Here is a 23,434-nt window from a genome sequence, read left to right on the forward strand (position 1 = left end):
AGACAACCTTGCATATGATAACCTTATGTGAGTAGTAGCACCAGAATCTACCCACTAAATATCATTAGGGACTAAAATCAAATTAACTTTAGAACAGACCAAAACAAGAATTATAACTTCCTTTGCACGCCATGTGTGATATGTACAATTCTTCTTTCTATATCCATGTTTACCACAAAAGAAACAACTATCATTACCCATATGTTATTTCTTTTGTGATGAACCCTTATCCATAGTAGCATTCTCAATACACTTTCTCTTAATGCCCTTTACTTTATTTCTTGAGATACTGACCAGATGTGCAACACCAAATGCACAAACAAGTCTTTAGAATTCAAGCTTAAGTGAAGCAACGTGAGACATTTTCATAATGTGCTCCCTTATGTTGCCCTTGCCCTTATATACTTTATTGAGATCAAGCACGCTTGTCTCAACCTTATTGTTTTTCACAAAACGTTTTTTAATTTTGGCAAGGTATTCACTGGCCTTAGTGATATACTCAGATGCAGTGCCTCAAAAGGCTTTTGGGATGCTAAACCCAATGATCAGTAGACTTACAAGATTCAAGTATTCCTACTTCTCATAGTTTTTCCTTTGATAAGAAGTACTATCGTCCGTAGGAGAAGAAGGTTGCTCAATCCTTAGCGCGTAATCCAGATCCATGCAACCCAGAACAATCAGAACATAATCATTCCAATCCATTAAAATTTGACCCATATTGTTCATATTGGAGAAAGCTATAGGAGTAGATATCATGACATAATAGAGAACCAAAACCGAAATAATTGTCATGCTCACATAATAAAATTCAAATAAAAAGGTAACATCTCGAGGTACCAACACAACATTCATATCAAGTCTTTGGACAGTAATATGAACTTGTAAGTGGAAACCTCTTTGTAGTGATCAAACACTGACAATAAGATCATGTCAAGTAATGTCCACCTTTGGGCATCACAATTACTTACACAAAAGCTGGATAATTGTCACCTATTTATCACCACAGGTATATGTGTATCTCGTGACAAATATTAATCTTACTTTTGCATTAAAATACACACACACATCACCGTCCTAACATTCGCAATAAAGAAGTCTAGACAAGAGAGGTTACTTTTGCAACGTCTTGCTTCAACTAATCTACTTTGAACATTAGTAAAACATTACGAGGTTCCGAGCACAACATCCACATCAAGTCTTTTGACAGTAATGTGAACTTGCAAGTGGCAACCTCCTTATAGTGATCAAACACTGACAATAAAATCATATCAAATAGTGTCCACCTTTGGGCATCACACTACTTACACGAAAACTGAATAACTGTCACGTATATATCACCAAAGGTATGTGTGTATCTCGTGCCAAATATTAATCTTCCTTTGGGCCGACTAATAGTCGCATTAAAATACACACATCTATAAAGGAACATGAGATGCACCAAAATTATTGAATTTATAATTTTTAAACTGAATACAAACGCTTGCAAGCAAGTCGTTGTTAACTTTTCGGAACACAGTGGCTTGCCAACGAGTCACTGGGTTCGCGTACCTCGCGAACTCAGCAAGTCGCCGAATCCTGATACCCAGTCCAATAACTCCCTAGCAAATCACAAATTGCTGACTCCTAATGGGATTCCATATAATTTTTCCAAATTCGACTTTTCCATAAAAAATCGATAAAAAATCCGAATTTTGATGTTTCCAAGATCGTAACTGACGAACATAAGCACATCCAAAAGCAACATAAAAACAACCAAAAAAAAAAAACCATAAAACACAAACTCTAAACTTTATGAATTCACATAGCAAATAAGAACATAAATCTTAATCACCCCAAATGAGATTTGCAGTTTACAAGTTACAGAAACTTTTAACCAAACATCCGTAAGCAGAATTCCTAATTTCTCAGTTCATCCAAAGCGATACTGTATACATGGATATAACAATAAAGAACTGAAATATCCATTCCTAAACCAAAAGGCGAGATTTACGCATACATGAACTTAACCAAGAATTTGCAAATTCTCAAACATAAATACGTAGCACACAAGTAATAACCTATTCGTCAACCAAATTAGACTTACCTTACGCCGTGTACATGAATTGAAATATTAATTCCTAAACCAAAGAAGTCAATTATGCAAAACATGTTTGTACAACAAAGTCAATCATGCAATCTCGGTAACTGTGCATAAACATTCATAATTAGAACTCTTCACAATATGAATTGAAATAAGAAGAATCAATTCTAGTACACTGAAAACAGATTCCACAACCACCGAAACATTGATTCAAAATATTATAAACAATTCCTTTTGTTTATAAACAATCAATTTAAGCGGCGGCTATAAATATACTTTAAGAATAAAACCCTAATAACAAGAAAACTAGTAATTCCTAGAATTTCAAAATACGATCAAAATTATAAACCTAACTTCATTTTTTCAATTCTCAGAGAATCATCAATAGAGTGGCTCTGATACCACTTGTTGGAATAATTGAGTGAACAATTACATAAAACTCTCTATGATAATTAACCGAGAAAGACGGAGAAAGGAGCATAAACTGTAAAGCGGAAGCGTACCTTGATCCATCTAGAATTGAACGGTGGAATTGCTTTGCAGCGGCTATGGATCTTCCAAACGATCAGAGACATTCTTCGCAATAGTCTGCCGCGAGAATACACAGATATCGAATGTTCTTCTGACGTCTGGGGACCATAACCCTAGCTTATATTTATATTAAATATAAACCCCTTTATTTTCTATTCGGTCTCTCATCAAATAGAAAATCTCATATGTATCTACACTTATTTCCATAACAAATAAATACACTCTAGCCCAAACTTTAATCTTTAATAGATCACTTTAATTGGGCAACTGAAAGATAGTCATACACATTAAATTAGTCCTGTGGAAGCCCAAAATTTCAACATAGTGCTCTATATTCAATTGTAAAATGTGAATATGCTAGAATATGCTAGTACTCTCTTCGTTCCAATTAAGTTGAGTCGTATTTCCTTTTCGGATGTCATAACTGAGTTGAGTCATTTCTTTTTTTTAACAAAAAACAAAATATCCAATCACTCTTACTTTATTCCACCGTCAACTTTACTTTCTCTTTATCTTTTCTACTTTATTCCTTTGTCCTACTTTTCAACATAATTTCTTAATCTTCGTGCTCAAAAGATTTGTATCAACTTAGTTGAGACGAAGATAGTATTTAACTATCAATCAAGCTTGTATAAGTTGGGGGTCCATGATTTTCGATTGGGGGTACGATAAATTGTACTCTCTCCGTTCCACAATAGGAGTCACTTTTATTGTGGGTACGAATTTTAAGGAATGTAAGGAATAGTGGACTGAAAAAGTTAGTAGAATATATGACTCACTTTTTTATATTGATTTTATAATAAATGTGAATGAAGTGAGTTAGTGGAATGTTAAGACCTCTTTACCATTTATGGTAACAATGAAGTGTGACTTTTTATTGTGGGACGGACCAAAATGACAAAGTATGACTCTTATTGTGGGACGGAGGGAGTAACAACAATATAAAATTTCAAAGTCCGAGTGATTGATTTTTTTCTCTTTGTTCTATTTCTAAAATAAAATCTTTGATTTTAAATATTTTACTTAAGAAACTTTATTGTGTATAAAAAATGATTATTGAAAATTTTATTTTAATTTTTGCAGAACGTGTTATTTTCATTAATAAGTACTCCCTCCGTCCACAAAAAATAGATCATTTTGTTTATGACAGGGGTTTTAATGTAGAATTGGTAAAGTAAGAGAGAGGGGGAGAAAAAGTAGGTAAAGTAAGAGAGATAGGGAGAAAAAGTGAGTAAAGTATGAGAGAGGGAAGAAAGAGTGAGAAAAGTATGAGAGATAAACTTTCCATTTTAAGAAAGTGATCTATTTTTTGTGGACGTCCCAAAATAGCAAAAGTGATCTATTGTTTGTGGACGGAGGGAATATCTTTTAATTTATTTGAGGAAAATTTTCAATTACTTTTATAAACAAAAAAAGACATGCAGCCTTACATTTTCTAGATAATTTATTTCTCATATTTATATCAAAAATATTTTTTATAGATTTATGTGCATGATTTGACATCTACATGATCTTCAAGGAAAAAAAATACTATTACAAATTTAAGAAAACGAAGTCATAAGAGAGCTACAAATGAGTTAAATAAAATGTATGTAATAAAGAGTAGAATAAAAAAACAAAATCAAAATATATCTATAAAAGAGTGTAAAAAAAAGGATACAAAAATTTAACAAAGAGTACAAATAAGAAGACAAAGTCATAAGAGATCAATAAAAAGGGTACATGCAAAATCGAGGCAGATGAAGGGAATCACCAATGACTTGTATATTCATGAGATCTTATCCTCTTGGGTTTAACTAATTGATTAATACAAATATACCACTCTTTACATGCACCACACCCATCTCATGTCTATATTTATATTATACACAAAATTTCAAATTGTTATTATTAAAATTTGTATAGATGCACCTCTATTTGTTGCACTAATTAAAGACCTAGCTATCCATTACTGATTCTATCAATTTATATAGTTAAACAAATTTTACATAACATAATTGTTTTATTAGAGAGGACGTGTCCACATTTAATTGATTTGACCTTTCTATGTCATTTGAATAAGACCTATCAATAATTGCACAGTTTAGTGATACCTCTCAATGATACAAAATTACCTTGAAAAAGCTATTATTTTAATTACCCTGATCTCTTAAATATATAGTAGTAGTACAATTTTGTGAGATGTATATTAAAAAATAGTGTAAAATTTGAATTTGTTTTAAATGGTTGGAGTAAAGCTATTTTTTGGTGTAACATATATTTGTAAAAGAGTATGAGTTTTGTGTAAATGGTTGTTGATGATCTTAAGTATAATATATACCATGCTGCACATGCATCTAATACAAAATTATCAACGTTTATTATATACTAATCCCTATATTACAAATTGAATATTAATTCTCCACATTGAAGCCGACTTTATAATGAAGTCGCATTAATCCCTACCTACTTATTAAATCAATCTTTTACTATCTATCAATCTATTACAATCTTCTTAAATTTGAGCTAAAAATTTGACTTGTACATCTGGAGGATTAATTAAACTACAGAAATATTAAAATTATTATATTTGACAGAGGCAGTCCAATTTGGTGCACTAAAGACCTGGCAGTTATTGATTATATTCGAGCTCAATTACAATTATTATATACACCGCGAGATTTACAAAATAATTAAACAAATTTAGCATATTAAAAAAATTATTACTGAAGACTTGCTCACATTTAATTGAGTTGAACGTAATAGTATCCCATTCTATCGATAATTCTACACTTTATAATGAGTTCTCTTGAAGAGACAAAAATATCTTAAGCGCACATATGACTAATACCTAGAAAATACACTAACTGTGTCTAAATTCTGGCATTCACCATCAATTTTAAATGTGGTGAAAAACATATGAACTTTTAGTATGTAGCCAATTTCATATAACTGCATATGCGGTATATCTAGTAATAAATTTGAATAGCATCAGTGGGGATCCAGAAACTTCGTATTGGGGTGTGATAAATAATTACGGCGACTTGAAAATGTGAAATTCAATTGATCTTTATTCATTTGTTATTTCAATCATTTTTTCTTATGAGTCACTTCATTGTACACAAGAAAAATAGATTATTTTTAGTGATATTAGCTTCATATGCGCGTTTAAGAAAATTTTGTCTCTTCAAGAGAACTCATTAAACTGTACAATTATTGATAGGTGTTATTCAAATGACACGGAACGTTCTACTCAATTAAATGTGGGCACGTCTTCACTAATACTACTAACAAAAATTATAATATGCTAAATTTGTATAATTTATTTTGTTAATCTCGTGGTGTATATAATAATTGTAAATTTAGGGGTGGGTCGATACAATATATCGTATCGAAAATGTTGTATCGCGTTTCATATCGAAAATATCGATATGAAAGAATTTCATATCGTTATCGTATCGAAAGTTTCGATATATCGAACTTTTGATATGGATAATATCAATATCGTTATCGTATCGATATTTCAATATATCGTAAGATCGATACGATATATCGAAATATCGTTATCGTATCGAATACATATATATCGAAAAATATAATTTCAAAACTGAAAAATAACACAAAAATTAATAAAACTTCAACACAATAAAATAAATAGTGTTCTTATTAGGGTTTCATATATATATTTTCTAAATATATGAATGAATTAAATGAATTTATATATATTTATAATTTTAAACTTCAATATGTATCGTATATTCGATATAAAACGATATATCGCGATATAAGGAAATTCATATCGTTATCGTATCGAAAACTTACGATACGATACCGTACCGAAAATTACGATATACCGAAAATTCGATAATTTTCCGATATTTTTCAATACGATACGAGCGAATATCATTTTTTCGGTATTTTTTCCCAACCCTAATTATAATGGACTTATGCCCTAATTATAATGGACTTATCTAATTAATACACCAAAATGGGCTGGCTTTGTCAAATATTAGTACTAGTATATTAATCTTACCATTTCCGTAGTTTAATTAATCCTCGAGATGTAAAAGAATAAAGTCAGCTTCAATGTGGAGAATTTAATATTTACTTTGTATACTTATAAATGTTGATGATTTTGTATTAGTTAGATGCGTGTGCTGCATGGCAGTATATTTTATAGGAGTATATTTTTTGGTTTATATTTTATATTGCGTTCCGTCAGTGTAGAGTTTTATTTGTTTTGGTTCGTCTATTACAATTGAGCTATTTCTCTTTATGATTAAATTCAACATATTTATCGAATTCAAATGTTACATTTAATTGCGAATTAGATGAAAGTCATATAGAATTGCTTTCCGTTGGTAGTAGCAGTAGTTAGCAAGTACTTTCTTTTTTTCCATAGTAGATGTCACACTTTCATTTTTAATTTGTTCTAAAAAGATGTTATATTTCCCTTTTAGAAAAATATCTCTCTCATATTAATGTAAATATATTATTTTCTCTCTCCACCTAACACACAAAATAACACCTCCTAAAATCCAGTGCCAATTCCCAAGTGTGACATCTTCTTTGGGACGGAGGGAGTACTACTTAGTAGCATTAGTAAGTACTCCCTCCGTCCCGGCTAAGATGACACATTGCTTAGCCGGCACGGGGTTTTAGGAGTTATTGGTTAAAGTGTTTAATTGAAGAGAGAGAAGGTGAGTGTAAGTATTAAAGTAGAGAGATAAAGAAAGATGTATATTTTAATAGGAGTGAGAAAAGTGGTTGAGTGTATTAATTGGAGAGAGAAAGTTACCAAAAAAGGAAATGTGTCATCTTAGTTGGGACAAACTAAAAAGGAAAATGTGTCATCTTAAGCGGGACGGAGGGAGTAGTACTCTCTCCGTCCGCCATTAAATGTTCCATTTTTCTTTTTTCGTCCGTCCACCAATAAATGTCTTATTTCACTTTACTATATTTGGCAGTGGACCCTATATTCCAATAATTCATTCTACTCACATTTAATTATAAAACCAATATATAAAGTAAGTCTCACATTTCACTAATTTTTTTATTCACTTTTCTACAGAAAAGTCAAATAATTTCTTAAGACTCGTGCCGATCAAATATGAGATATTTAATCATGGATGGAGGGAGCAAGCAGTAGGTAGCAGTAGCGTTTTCAAGGTAATTTTGTCTCATTAAGAGAAATCACTAAATTGTGCAATTATTGATAAGTCTTATTCATGTGACGTAGAAAGTTCGAATCAATTAAGTGTTTACATGTCTTCTCTAATAACAAAAACTATGTTATGTAAAATTTGTTTACCTATGTTGATGAATCTAGAGGTGAGCATAATTGTTATACAGCTATCTGGATAAGCTCAAATATAACTACTTCCTCCGTTTACTAATAGGAGTACAAAGAAAGTTTTGATCCGATATGAAATTTAAAAATATATTAGAAAGTTGGTGGAAAAGATTAGTCATTAGTGGAATGTAGATTTTTATTTTCATACATTATTTTAATAATAAAATGTGAATAAAATAAAATTAATGAAACGTATAATTTATTACCAAAATTATTAAAAAGCAAATAAGAAATTATAGTGATTGTAATTGTAATAACCGCACCTTTAATTTTTCCTTTCGTTATGTTAATGTCGAACTAGAGATGTATCGTTCTCTTGTTTCGTGAAAATAAATGGAACTCGAGCCTTTGATGAAACTTAATATTGTTAGTTGCAAAGTAAAGGTTAAAAAAATAATCGAACGAACTAAACAAACTAATATACGTTACGGAATAAAAAGAATGCTACAAGGATACGGAGTTTTTCCCCGAATGAAGGTGTTTGCATACATCTCGAATAATACCTTAATTTTACATGATCATCCTACATGAATAGAGGTAAAAATATAAGAAAACTTTATAAATAGTCATGAATGGGCCAAAAAGCTAAGAAACAAAAATCTTTCTTTTGCTACACTTTGGGCGTCTTTCTCCTCGAGCCCAAGTCGCACCCCTCCACAGCGACCATAACCGATCAGCTCGTTGGGCCCGGGGCAGCGAGCCCAAGGGCCCTAGGCAGCAAACCCGTCGAGGACAGCAGCAAGGCGGTCAAACCTTTTCTTTCACCTACAAGAGAAGTAAAAACAAGTTTAGTGACTAAAAAACAAAAGAAAATAAAGGGGCTACTAATTGAAGAAAAGAAACAACATCTCTTTAGCTAAAGAGATGAAGGACTAAGGACTTACCCAAAAGAGGCAAGTCAAAGCTGCCATTTTGCTCCTACAACAGCCGCTGCATACATCCCCCACTAAACACCAAGTTTCATTAATCAAAAGTAGTGGAGATCAAGAAAGTAAGAGATTTTCTGCAGCATGAAAACAAAGAGGCTGGGCAGCCAATAAATTCTCCTAAGTACACCACACTCTGCCTATAAAAACCACCTTCTACACCACCTATGAACTCTCCGACACACCATAAGAAAATTCCAACAACATAGCAAGATTGAGAGGAAGAGAGCTGAGGTTTTAAGAGCTAAAATTCAAAGCAACCGCAGCTTTCATCGGGTAAAACACAAGCACACTCTCTGCTTTTGTTTCGAACATCATGCTAGGCTCAAGAACATGAAATTATGACTATAGGATCCTCACACCAGTAGCTAATCTGTTCTAGTATCCAAATCTTTTCCCTAATGCAAGTCATGAATCTTGCATCTTGTTCATCATACATCAATCTCCCACAAATGAACTCAATCAATAATCAACTCAATCAAACACAATCAAGGTCTTTAATCACATATAGCTACTGCCCAAGTTTTAAAAAAAATGCTAGGAAATGAAAGGGGGTGAAAGAACTTAGCTTTTAGAATTGTGCTTGGGTTGCCGAGGATGATCAGTTGAAGGCGGAGCCTCGAAGGCTGCCGTGTGGGGACTCCACTGTGATTTCCGGGGCAGAGGAGCCTGATAGACTGGGCTGCCCGATCTGGACGACGACGGAGGGCTGCGAGGCGGCGACGCTGGTCTGCGAAGCGGACCGAGAGCGTCTGCCTTAGCCAGAGACGTCGGCGACGGCGTAGTGGGACGGTGAGACAGTCGGAGGTGCTTGCCATTTCTGGGGGAGGATATGGTTGTGATAGGGCTCGTAATTGAGCGACGAGCGAGCTTCGACGGAATCGGGAAGTCTCGGTAAATCACGAGACAGCAGCGGCTGTTCCTTGGGTGGTTCCTCTAGATCAACCTCCTCCTCAACTATCTTGTCCGAAGTGTAATACTTCTTCACACGGTGGTCATTGGCTTAAAACAATTGTCCATCTGAAGCCAGCAATTCCACTGTTCCACTATCATATATCTTCTTAATCATGTAAGGGCCGACCAGTCCATTTAGACTTCAACTTGCCGGAGAATAGAGAAAGTCTCGAGTTGTGCAACAAAAACTACATCCCCCAGCGTGATCATTCGGTCATGGTAAGCCTTCATTCGTTCCTTATAAGTGGATGAACTGTCATAAGCCTCCATCCGAAATTCGTCCATCTCATTAAGAAAAAGACGCCTTTCTTCACCGGCCTTGTGGAAGTCTTGGTTCAACTTTTTGATTGCCCAATATGACCTGTATTCCATCTCAAGAGGCAAATGACAAGACTTTTCAAACACAAGTTGATAAGGGGACATACCTATGGGGCCCTTGTAAGCGGTACGATATGCCCACAATGCGTCATCTACCGAAGTGCCCAATCCTTTCGGTTCACGCTCACCGTCTTTTGAAGAACCGACTTGATTTCCCTGTTTGCTAACTCAGTTTTCCTATTCGCTTGAGGATGATAGGGCGAAGTAACTCTATGCTTGACTCCGTATTGGACAAATCTGCAAAAGATGTTTTTTCTAACAAAAGCAGTGACAACTTTAGAATCGTTAGTTTTGGTTGGAATTGCTTCCACCCATCTAGAAACATATTGTACTGTAAGTAAGATATATTGGTACTCTCCTGATTTTGGGAATGGTCCCATAAAATCTATCCCCCATACATCAAACAACTCTACCTCAATGATGGTATTCATAGGCATCTCCTTCTTCTTCGAAATTCCCCCCGTCTGTTGGCATTTATTGCATTGGAGAACAAAGCTAGCAGAGTCGCGAAAAATGGTAGGCCAATAGAACCCACTTTGCAAGATTTTTATCGCGGTTCTTTGCACACCAAAATGGCCTCCAGTTGGAGACGAATGACATTTTTCAACTATAGCCGCCCAATCCTCTTGAGGGACACATCTCCTAGGTATAGTATCTGCACATCTTTTGAACAAGTAGGGCTCATCCCAAAAGTAAGATCGTACATCTCTATAAAATATCTTTTTCTGATAAGGAGTAAGATATGGAGGATGTACCTTTGCCGCCAAATAATTTACAATATCGGCGTACCATGGGAAAGTGGCTTGAGTGAAAAACGGATGCTCATCTGGGAAGTCCTCGTTGATTTCTTGAGATAAATCTTCTCCTTCCACCGGGTGCTCCAACCTTGACAAGTGGTCCGCTACCACGTTCTCGCACCCCTTTCTGTCCTTTATTTCCACATCAAACTCTTGGAGTAGAAGATCCATCGGATAAGTCTGGGCTTCGCATCCTTCTTTACAAACAAATGCCTAATAGCTGCATGGTCAGTATAAACAATAGTCTTAGTTCCAACAAGATAGGCCCTAAATTTATTAAAAGAATAAACAATAGCAAGAATCTCCATTTCAGTAGTCGTATAATTAGCTTGAGCAGAATCTAAAGTTCTACTAGCATAATAAATGACTCTAAAAATCTTGTCCCTCTTCTGCCCCACAGCTGAGCCAACTGCGATATCACTTGCGTCGCACATGATTTCAAATGGTTGACTCCAATCAGGTGTGATGAGGACAGGAGCACTTACTAGAGCTTTCTTCAAGGTCTCAAAAGATCACTTTTCGTTGGATGGAGGTGGGAGTTTTTCAATGGCTGCAATCTTTGCCCTGTCGACTTCTATCCCTGCAGAAGACACTTTATATCCTAGAATTATACCTTCTTTCACCATAAAGTGACATTTTTTACCAATTGGGAACAAGGTTAGTTTCTACGCATCTCTGCAAAACCTTAGCTACATTGTCAAGGCAATGATCGTAAGATTTACCAAACACAGAAAAATCATCCAAAAAAACTTCCATCACTTTTTCAATCAAATCATGAAATATAGCCATCATACATCTCTGAAAAGTAGCAGGAGCATTACACAAGCCAAAAGACATCTTCCTATAAGCATAAATATCATAAGGACATGTGAAAGCAGACTTATGTTGGTCTTCGGGAGCAATTGCGATTTGATTATACCCAGAATAGCCATCAAGAAAACAGTAGTAATCATATCCCCCTAGTCTATCAAGCATTTGATCAATGAAAGGCAAAGGGAAATGATCCTTCCTAGTGGCTGCATTTAACTGTTGGGGATAATCGCAGCGGAAAATGCAAATTAAATAAATCCACATAAGAATCTATTTAGGTGATTATGTGGGTCGATTCAATTTCATGCTTGAACATGTAGAAACATATAATTGTGCAATTAATCACATAATTTAATTTAAATTATGTTGTTGAATACTTACAACAATGATTCTCCAAAGAATCGAAGTGGCTTGCTACTTCTCCACGTGTAGATCTTGAAGCTTGATTGTGAATGCAAGACCAAAGATCTTCTAACCTATGACCCTTAACTCTATAGATCTAAATTCCTTGTGGGAGGAATCTCTTAGAAATTATAAGAATCTTGAAGGAGAAGACAAGAAAGCCAAGTGTGGAGGCTAGGGTTTGTGATAACATTTATGTCTCCTCCTTACATTCTTATTTATAGAGTTTATGATGGGCTAGGTTAGGGATCTATGGGGCTTGGATTGGGCCTCCCCTATTGGACCTTCTTTACTAATTAAATTATAACCCATAATTTAATATAAGGCCAATGGAATATTTTTTGTGCCACTATAGAAGAAATATGGACCGCCCATCCAATCCGTGATTACAAGCAATCCGGGTTAACCTCTTTAATATATTATTTCCCGTGTCTAAGACTTTCTATATCCATCAATTAATTTGTAGTCTGCTATAGACTTTAAATTAATTAATATCTTTATTTCCAAGAGTTTGTCTTGTACGAGATGTATATTAAAAATATACTTTTCCTTTTCTATTTATTCTTGGATTAAATCCAAACCGGCCGGGTTTCCGAATAATAGAACTTCTCTCGAACACCTCTTGGGGATATAGTCAAACCACGCAGGCACATGATTCAATGTAATAATAAAACTGACACCATACTAGTTATTAATTACTACTACCCAAGATATCAGGAATATTGGGTTGCGAAAAACCCGCACCTATTGATAAGTCAAAGCAGCGTATGATTAAATAACGTGTGTCCTATATTATTACAAAGATTAGGAAATATTAAATCTCCAAGACATCGTCTTACAGTAGATAGCAACAAAGACGTGTCTATACTTTAGATCCATTCAATGCTATACCACACCAGTGTCACTAGTCATTCTCAAGGTAAAGATGACTTTTCGGATGGACACTACAACCTTTCACGATAGGTAGCCAAAGCCTATCTAGGTTGTGAAAAAGTTTTACTTCTACAAGGTACCGGTTGGGCCACCTACTGTGATGACCTGTTCCACGACCCAACCTTCAATGTAGAAGACTTAGACTGATTTTACTTTCCGGCGCTTTAATTATATAATTTAATATATAATTAAATACGGTCAATACCCATTAAAGTAAAATACACAGTGTGAAGAAAACATTTATTATTCTCATTAAATGAAGAGTGTTTACAATATACAAGCAATTTATCAAATTCAAAAACTCGAAAAATGCTTTTTAGTATATATGTTCCAACAATCTCCCACTTATACTCAAAACATGCTTTCGAGTATACTACTGTCAATTTTCTTCAATTTCTCCCACTTATAGAGAAAGCAGGTCTGAGTCTTTAATGTATCTAACACCTATCCCTTCCATATGACGATCAAACGTCCCACCCGAGAGGGCTTTCGTGAAAGGATCAGCAAGGTTGTTTTCTGTTGCAATCTTGACTACTTGTATGTCACCTCTCTGTACAATCTCCCGAATGATATGGTACTTCCTCTCAATGTGTTTGCTTGCCTTATGGGATCGTGGTTCCTTTGAGTTTGCAACAGCTCCAGAGTTATCACAATATACCGTGATGCTCTTGGGCAAACTCTGAATCACACCCAACTCCTTTAGAAAGTTCTTGAGCCATACAGCCTCTTTTGCAGCTTCAGAAGCAGCTACATACTCGGCTTCCATGGTCGAGTCCGCAATGCATTTCTGCTTTGCACTCTTCCATATAACGGCTCCACCTCCCAAGGTGAACACATAACCAGAAGTAGACTTCCTCGAATCACGATCAGATTGAAAATCTGAATCCGTGTACCCCATCGGACATAGATCAGATGCCTTGTAAACTAGAACATACTCTTTAGTCCTCTTCAGGTACTTGAGTATATTCTTTACTGCAGTCCAATGCCCTTGGCCAGGGTTTGACTGATACCTAGCCACCATGCCTACGGCAAAGCATATATCAGGTCGTGTACACAACATAGCATACATGAGACTTCCAACTGCCGAGGCATATGAAACCTTTTTCATGTCTTCTATCTCTGTATGTGTCGTAGGACACATCTCCTTTGATAGATAAATTCCATGTCTGAAAGGAACGAAACCCTTCTTGGAATTTTCCATGCTAAAATGTTGTAGTACAGTATCGATGTAGGATTCTTGAGACAAGCACAACATTCTTTTCTTGCGATCTCTGATCACTTTGATTCCTAGAATGTGTCCCGCATCTCCCAAGTCCTTCATCTCAAACTGGGTAGACAACCAGTTTCTTACGGACGACAACATCTTATTATTGTTTCCAATTAGTAAGATGTCATCCACGTAAAGTACCAAGAACACCACATTTGCACCTTCAACTTTCTTATATACGCAACTCTCTTCTGGGCACTGATCAAAACCAAATGATTTAACAGTTTTATCGAAGCACACGTTCCATGCTCTGGATGCTTGCTTGAGTCCATAAATGGATCTTTTAAGCTTCCACACCATGTGCTCCTTGCCCTTAACTTCATAGCCCTCGGGTTGTTTCATGTAAATGGTTTCCTCAAGACTGCCATGCAAGAAGGCGGTCTTGACATCCATTTGCCAAACTTCCCAGTCCATGTAAGCTGCGATGGATAGGAGAATCCGAATTGATTTAAGCATAGCGACGGGTGAGAAGGTCTCATCATAATCGATGCCTTCTCTCTGGGTATAACCCATTTGCCACTAATCTAGCTTTGAACAATTTAACCTTCCCATCCGGACCTCGTTTACGCTTGAATACCCACTTACTCCCAATGGCAATGCAGCCTTCGGGTAGATTTTCAAGGTCGTAAACGTCCTTATCCTCCATTGATTGTAATTCGGAATCCATTGCCTCAATCCAGTTGAGACTATCCAAATCATTTATTGCTTCTTTGTAGTTCCAGGGGTCAGGTTCCAGATGTCCGGAAACTGAGTCTGAAGACTCTCCCAGACCAATCCACCTTTCCGGTTCTTTTGAAACCCTCCCACTACGACGAGGCTCTACAATCGTAGAAGTAGAAGAAGTTGTATTACGTGGTGCAATATTTTCTTGTGGAGTTTTCTCTTGTGTAATTGGAACGTCATCATCTCTCATTTCTTCAAGAGTGATTACACTTCTGGGTTTTTGATTCTTAATATACTCCTCTTCCAAGAACTTTGCATTTGTGCTTACAAATACTTTGTTGTCTTGAGGACTATATAATTCATAGCCTTTTGTTCCTTTGGCATATCCCACAAACAAACATACCTCTGTGCGAGAGTCCAATTTACTTGGATCTTTAAGCAGCACATGCGCCGGACAACCCCATATCTTGAGATGTTCTAGGTTGGGCTTACGCCCAGTCCACAACTCATGAGGTGTTTTGGGCGCTGATTTTGTAGGTAAGTTATTGTGGGTATAACACGCTGTTTCTAGCGCAAACCCCCAAAGGAATTTTGGCAACTAAGCATAACACATCATTGATCGAACCATTTCAAGAAATGTTCGATTTCTTCTTTCCGCAACTCCATTTTGTTGAGGAGTGCCAGGTGCAGTCAGTTGGGATTCAATCCCAGCTTCCGCTAAGTAGCCCAAAAATTCATCACTAAGGTACTCGCCTCCTCGATCAGATCGTAAGGCTTTTATAGTCTTACTATGACGCGTTTCTGCAAATGCCTTGAATAGTTTGAATTTTTCAAAAGATTCTGATTTGCGTTGCATCAAATAGACTTGGGCTAGTCTTGAATAATCATCAATAAAGGTGATGAAATATACATAGCCTCCCCTAGTTTGAATTTGGAATGGACCACACACATCCGAGTGAATGAGATCTAGTACTTTCTTGGCTCTATTTCCTTTGATCTTAAAGGATCTTTTGGTCATCTTGCCTTCCAAGCAGGATTCGCAAGTTAGAAAAGAGTCTAAGCTTAGTCCCTCAATTTAGCCAAGGCTCGCCAACTTTTGGATCCTTCTCGGATTGGCATGCCCAAGCCTTAGATGCCATAAGTACATATCATTCATATCATGTGGTGAAGTCTTTCTCTTGCGAGAAACAGATATGTTATTCGACTCAACAACTTGATGCGTAGAGCGTATAGTATACAAGTTATTATCCATGATACCTTGACAGATAAAATAATCATCTCTCCTTATAATGCAAGCATCATTGAAAGAAATAGAATATCCGTCAAAAACCAGTTTAGAAACAGAAATCAAGTTCCTTCTAAACGAAGGTATCAATAAAACATTGTTTAATAGCAAAACTCTACTACTAGAAAAGCGAATATAAACAGCTCCCACTGCAATCGCTCCCACTCTAGTAGCATCCCCCAGATGGACAATGATCTCCCCTTCACTTAGTTTCCTTGAATCCTGCAACAAAGCGGGATCGAAACATACATGATCAGTTGCTCCCGTATCTACTACCCATTGATGGGTAGAAACAGTTGCTAAGTAAGTTTCAAGAACATGAGCTTGGTGTTTACCTTGACCATTTGGACCTTTACCCTTCTTGGGGCAATCAGGCTTCCAATGTCCCTTTTCACCACATTTGAAACACTTTCCAGTTTTTCTTGCTTTAACCTTCTTCTTGCCCTTCCTTGCCTTCAATCCCTTGGCAGCCTGCTCCGCCTTGCCATCCTTCCTAGGTCTAGTGACTTTGGAACTGGAGGCGCGGTCAACCAACATAGCTTGCTTGGCTTGGGCATAAATGCCTTCAGTGTTTTGAAGCTCAGTTAGAAGCTCAGCCAAGTTAAGGTCTTGCTTAGTCATCTCATAGTTGACTTTAAACTGTTGAAAGCTGGCCGGAAGACTTTGGAGTATTATGTCCACCTGAGAATCTGGATCAATCGATCCTCCCAAGACCTCAATTTGATTGAGATGGCGCATCATTTCAAGGACATGGTCCCTGACTGGCGTGCCCTCCTTCAACGTCTTATTCATGAGACTCCTAATCGCTAGAGATCTAGCAGATCGACTCTGAGTCCCAAAAAGAGATCTAAGGTTCTCCATGATCTCATAAGCGGATTCGTAGGAATGATGTTGATGTTGAAGCACATTTGACATAGAAGCCAAAATATAGCACTTCGCCATCTCATTGGCCTTAATCCACTTATTGTACACGGCCTTATCTTCCGCGGAAGCATTATCAGCAGGTTTTGCAGGGCAATCGGTCTCAAGCACAAACTTATAATCATCAGCGATAAGGACAATGTCCAAATTACGTTTCCAGTCTACATAGTTAGGCCCCTCGAGTTTGTTTTCTTTCAAGATCACAGATAATGGATTGAGAGACATAATTGATATTGACTGAGAAAAATAAAAGGTATCCATCACACAACCATACATGATAAAAGAATGTAAAAACCATAAAACATTCGAAAATCACATATGCTATTAAAACGCTAAATAAACAAGCACCAAAAGGATGTCATGGATTATTTAGATTTTAAAAAAAAATTCTTGGTCACAATACTGACAGATAGTCCAGAGACCATAAGAATGGCATGGCTGCCTAATATTGCCTAAGCTAGTACCATAATTCTAGTCCTCAAGAATCTTATCTTGCTTTGAATACTCCTCTAAAGAAAGGTCACACGCCACTCAACAAGATTCTAAGACCATGGTTAACATCTTTTAAATAATGCTCATTTCGTGATAATATCGCTCCCACTGGAATCAATATTCCTTCAGAAACATGCCTTTTATTTAAAAGAACCATTTTAGTTATTCAAATCTTATGAAAGCTGTAAATATTACTAATAACATAACTCCTCTAAAGAAAGGTCGAAATGTTATATAATTTACTTCACATTTGAATACTATTTATGGAGACCATATACAACATGACTGTTCGTAATTATCGCTTAGTCATTTTTGTTAGAATGGTTTTCATTTGATTATCATGCAAGCAAATAATTACTTAACTCACATAAGATGTAAATCACATAGGCAAATAAATTTGCACACTTTGTCACATCACACATAACCAAATAAATCATTTGATTTTAAACCACTAAGTGTCTAAAACCAAATAATTAAAATAAATCACAATTTATCCTTTCCATGAACCATGGTACTCCGGATAAAAAGGATTAAATAAAATATATATCCCATTTGAATAAAAAAAATATCTAGGGTATAAAAATTAGGTCAAAACCACACATTGGGCCTTGCCTATTAATCGGGCCATCTAAAACCCTAATTAGGGTTTCGCCCTAAAATAAAAACAACTAGCCGCCGCCGCCTTCTAGGGATCCGCGCCGCCGCCGTCTTCATCGTCGGGACTGCCCTGCCGCCGCCAAGCTCTGGGAGCTGCCGCCGCCGTCAGCCACCAGCCGCCGCTGCCTCGATCTGCGTGCGGTCGAACCCTAGGGGTCTCGACCGCCGCCAAGGCTGCGCCAGCCCAGCCGCCTGCCGCCAACCGCTGCCGTCTCCCCCGCCCAGCCGTTGCCGCCGCCGCCGCCAGCCTGGAGCCGCCGACGCAGCGCTGCTGCGGCTGCTTCGTAAAGCAGCCGCCGCCGCCACATGGCCTCCTGCCGCCGCCGCCGTTTGCTCAGCCGCCAGCCGCCACCGCCACCTAGATCTGCGTGCGGCCGAGCCAGCTAGGGTTTCGGCCGCCGCCTAGGTCATTGTCGCCGGTTCCGTTCTTCGTCTTGTTTGCTCCATTGTATTACATTTCTTTGTATTCTAACTATTACATTTGTTTACAAAAGAAATATACAAGGGAAAAACAAAACCTAATCTACCACGGTCAACCCCCGTGGGTTTACAATAAAACGAAGAACAACAAGATTCAACAATCACGCAATATTGCAAGCATGAAAACAATCATCCATCACATTTTTCAAACATGTAGATCTACACAAGTAGAACACAATAAACATAGATCAAGAATAAACTATCATAGATCTACAATATTCTTAAGAATACTCTTATAGATCTAGAATATTCCATTTAACAACTATATAAAATAGATCTAGAATATATTCTATAGATCTTGGAGTACTCTATTGTAGATCAAGACATTCTTCATCAATCTTGAATAAAATTCATAGATCTAGAATGTTCTTTAGCCGATCTAGAGTATTCACTTATAGATCTAAAATATTCTTCATTGATCCATGTAATTTTGAAAAAACAAGATTAAACCCACATAATCAGAGCCTAAAAGCATGGCTCTGATACCAGATGTTGGGGATAATCGCAGCGGAAAATGCAAATTAAATAAATCCACATAAGAATCTATTTAGGTGATTATGTGGGTCGATTCAATTTCATGCTTGAACATGTAGAAACATATAATTGTGCAATTAATCACATAATTTAATTTAAATTATGTTGTTGAATACTTACAACAATGATTCTCCAAAGAATCGAAGTGGCTTGCTACTTCTCCACGTGTAGATCTTGAAGCTTGATTGTGAATGCAAGACCAAAGATCTTCTAACCTATGACCCTTAACTCTATAGATCTAAATTCCTTGTGGGAGGAATCTCTTAGAAATTATAAGAATCTTGAAGGAGAAGACAAGAAAGCCAAGTGTGGAGGCTAGGGTTTGTGATAACATTTATGTCTCCTCCTTACATTCTTATTTATAGAGTTTATGATGGGCTAGGTTAGGGATCTATGGGGCTTGGGTTGGGCCTCCCCTATTGGACCTTCTTTACTAATTAAATTATAACCCATAATTTAATATAAGGCCAATGGAATATTTCTTGTGCCACTATAGAAGAAATATTGACCGTCCATCCAATCCGTGATTACAAGCAATCCGAGTTAACCTCTTTAATATATTATTTCCCGTGTCTAAGACTTTCTATATCCATTAATTAATTTGTAGTCTGCTATAGACTTTAAATTAATTAATATCTTTATTTCCAAGAGTTTGTCTAGTACGAGATGTATATTAAAAATATACTTTTCCTTTTCTATTTATTCTTGGATTAAATCCAAACCGGCCGGGTTTCCGAATAATAGAACTTCTCTCGAACACCTCTTGGGGATATAGTCAAACCACGCAGGCACACGATTCAATGTAATAATAAAACTGACACCATACTAGTTATTAATTACTACTACCCAAGATATCAGGAATATTGTGTTGCGAAAAACCCGCACCTATTGATAAGTCAAAGCAACGTATGATTAAATAACGTGTGTCCTATATTATTACAAAGATTAGGAAATATTAAATCTCCAAGACATCGTCTTACAGTAGATAGCAACAAAGACGTGTCTATACTTTACATCCATTCAATGCTATACCACACCAGTGTCACTAGTCATTCTCAAGGTAAAGACGACTTTTCGGATGGACACTACAACCTTTCACGATAGGTAGCCAAAGCCTATCTAGGTTGTGAAAAAGTTTTACTTCTACAAGGTACCGGTTGGGCCACCTACTGTGATGACCTGTTCCACGACCCAACCTTCAATGTAGAAGACTTAGACTGATTTTACTTTCCGACGCTTTAATTATATAATTTAATATATAATTAAATACGGTCAATACCCATTAAAGTAAAATACACAGTGTGAAGAAAACATTTATTATTCTCATTAAATGAAGAGTGTTTACAATATACAAGCAATTTATCAAATTCAAAAACTCGAAAAATGCTTTTTAGTATATATGTTCCAACATTAACATCCTATAATCAATGCATACTCTCCAACCTGTAGCTACTCTAGTGGCTATCATCTCTCCATCCTGGCCGGGCACTACCGTCATCCCCCCTTTCTTAGCTACTACTTGCGTAGGACTTACCCATTCCCTATCAGATATTGCATAGATAATTCATGCATCTAGTAACTTTATCACCTCTTTCCTAACTACATCTTGCATGATAGGGTTAAGTCTATGTTGGTTTTGCACACGAGGTTTATGCCCTTCCTCAAGTAAAATTCTATGCATGCATGTGGTTGGGCTAATTCCTTTCAAATCACTAATAGACCATCCTATGACAGACCTATACTTGTTCAAAACACACAAGAGCTTCTCACACTCTTTCTCACTCAAAACAGCGGACATAACAACCGGGTAGGTATTATCTGGCCCTAGGAATGCGTACCTGAGATGTTCGGGGAGAGGGTTTAGCTCTACCTTGGGCGGTCCTCGTGGCTTTCCCATTGCTTTCTTCCTTTCTGCCTCTTCTTCGGGAGTGCGTAATGGCAAGAATGCATTCCCCTTTTGAGGGATTCTTTCCGATTGCACCTTCAATTCTGCAATGATGGTTCACACGTTAGCATCACAAGAAGATAAGTCAGCACTAGATGTGAAAAAATTTATTAGACAAGATTCGAGAGGATCCTGGGTTTGGCGATAAGTGACTTCCACTTCTCCCACACAATCGGTGACGACTTGGATGACACTACATTCTTGGTAGCCTTCTGCCCCTCCTTTCCATAAAATTTCAGGGCGTCATAAATGTTGAATGTAATGCTATCATCGTGTAGCTTAAATGTAAGCTCTCCTTTCTGTACATCTATCATGGCTCCCCCAGTAGCTAAAAATGGTCTTCCAAGAATTAAGGGCACCTTCTTGTCCTCCTGCATATCTAACACTACAAAATCAGCTGGAAAAATAAACTCTCCAACCCTTACCAAAACATTTTTTACTATCCCCATTGGTATTGTTGTGCTTCGATCTGTCATTTGTAGCGTGATTGAGGTGGGACGGATGCTATCAACGTCAAGTTTCCTGTAAAAAGATAAAGACATCAAGTTAATACTAGATCCTAGATCACATAACGCCCTACCTTTCACATCATTCCCTAAAACACAAGACAAAGTAAAACTCCCTGGATCTTTGTGTTTAGTGGGTAGTCCCTTTTGGATGATAGCGTTGAAATTCTCTGTTAAGCCCACTAGCTCGTACTTCCCCCACTTCCTTTTCTTGGCCACCACATCTTTCAAAAATTTAGCGTAATTTGGAATTTGTTGCAGGGCCTCTACTAGTGGAATGTTGATGTGGACTTTGTTCATTGCTTCCAAGAATTTGGCAAACTGAGCGTTAAGTTTCTTGCTCTTCAATCGTTGAGGATATGGGACGGTAACACCGCAGTGTGGTGGTTCTTCTGGTTGCTGCTTCCCAGCCGGCGGGCCGTCGCGACGGGGTGTGGCGGCCGCCGCGTTTTCATCAATGACCAGGCCAGAGTCTATCTCGATCTGCTGGGGTGTAGACTGTGGGTCGCCGTGTTGGGGTGCGGCGGGCCGCCACACGTCTTCGGCAGACGTGTTGCCAGGTGACTTCTCTGCCTCCCTTCTTCCCCTGCCTAGGTCTCCTACATCCGGAGGTTGATATGTAGTTCCGCTATGCAGCTGCACGGCGTGGCACTTTCCTTCGGGTTTACCTCTGGCAGGCTAGGAAGCGTACCTTGAGTGTGCCTGCTTCCTATGGTTGTGGCAAGGATCCCAAGGTTAAATTCCAGCATCCCGACTTGAGTAACAAGGGTTGCCAACCCCCTTTCCAAGGTGCTTGTATTTCTTTCCAGATTTTCCAACCACTGGTTCGTCACCTTTCTATGTTCGAGAACATCTGCGATGCAGATTTCCAAAAGATTCTCCCAATTGGAGCGGGGTTGATCCTCCATACCTGCACATATTTCAGAAGAATTATCAGAATAGTAGTCTTGTGCATCGTAGGAGTTGTCAGAGCAGTTTGGATTGTAGTATGATCCCCCATTGTCGGGGTTATAGTACTCATCGCAAGATTCCCCTTGCTGCTCATCACAGTTGCCATATGGATCCTCCATACCTGTAGGAAAATCCATTAAAACAAAATTAAAATTAAAATTAAAATAAAATGAAAGCGATTAAAATCCAAAGTAGTAAAATTATCCATTTGACGATATCACTCCAAAGTGAATTGTCTTCTCCGGCAACGGCGCCAAAAACTTGATGCACTTTTATTAGCACTATAAATACCTGCAAGTATAAATAGTAGGAATAGTATAGCTAAAGGTTAATACCGAGAGGGAAGGCAAACACAACATCCTCTACTAAGACTCAATTACTATTTGGAAGAACAAAAGGTTTAGGAAAACTTTGAAAATAGAAAACAATAAAAAGCAATGAACAACTAAATGCGAGTAAAACACAGAGACAATCGATAGAGATATGGGAATCCTAGGGATGTGCGTTCACAGTTATGGTTATACAAATTCCAAACTACAATACCCTAGCACAGTTATTACTTTGATAGGACGAGTCGCCTAGCTTATACT

The 23,434-nt window shown here is 37.2% G+C and overlaps 1 pseudogene; it reads right to left on the bottom strand.

The window, feature by feature from the left end:
• Nucleotides 1–13,546: 13,546 nt before the first annotated feature.
• LOC148931775 (secreted RxLR effector protein 161 pseudogene) lies at nt 13,547–14,212 on the bottom strand (annotated as a pseudogene).
• Nucleotides 14,213–23,434: the final 9,222 nt, after the last annotated feature.

This window comes from Salvia hispanica, chromosome 2 (assembly GCF_029641045.1).
Source record: "Salvia hispanica isolate PSC_SH4W2 chromosome 2, Shi_PSC_v1, whole genome shotgun sequence".
NCBI classification, from domain to species: Eukaryota; Viridiplantae; Streptophyta; class Magnoliopsida; order Lamiales; family Lamiaceae; genus Salvia; species Salvia hispanica.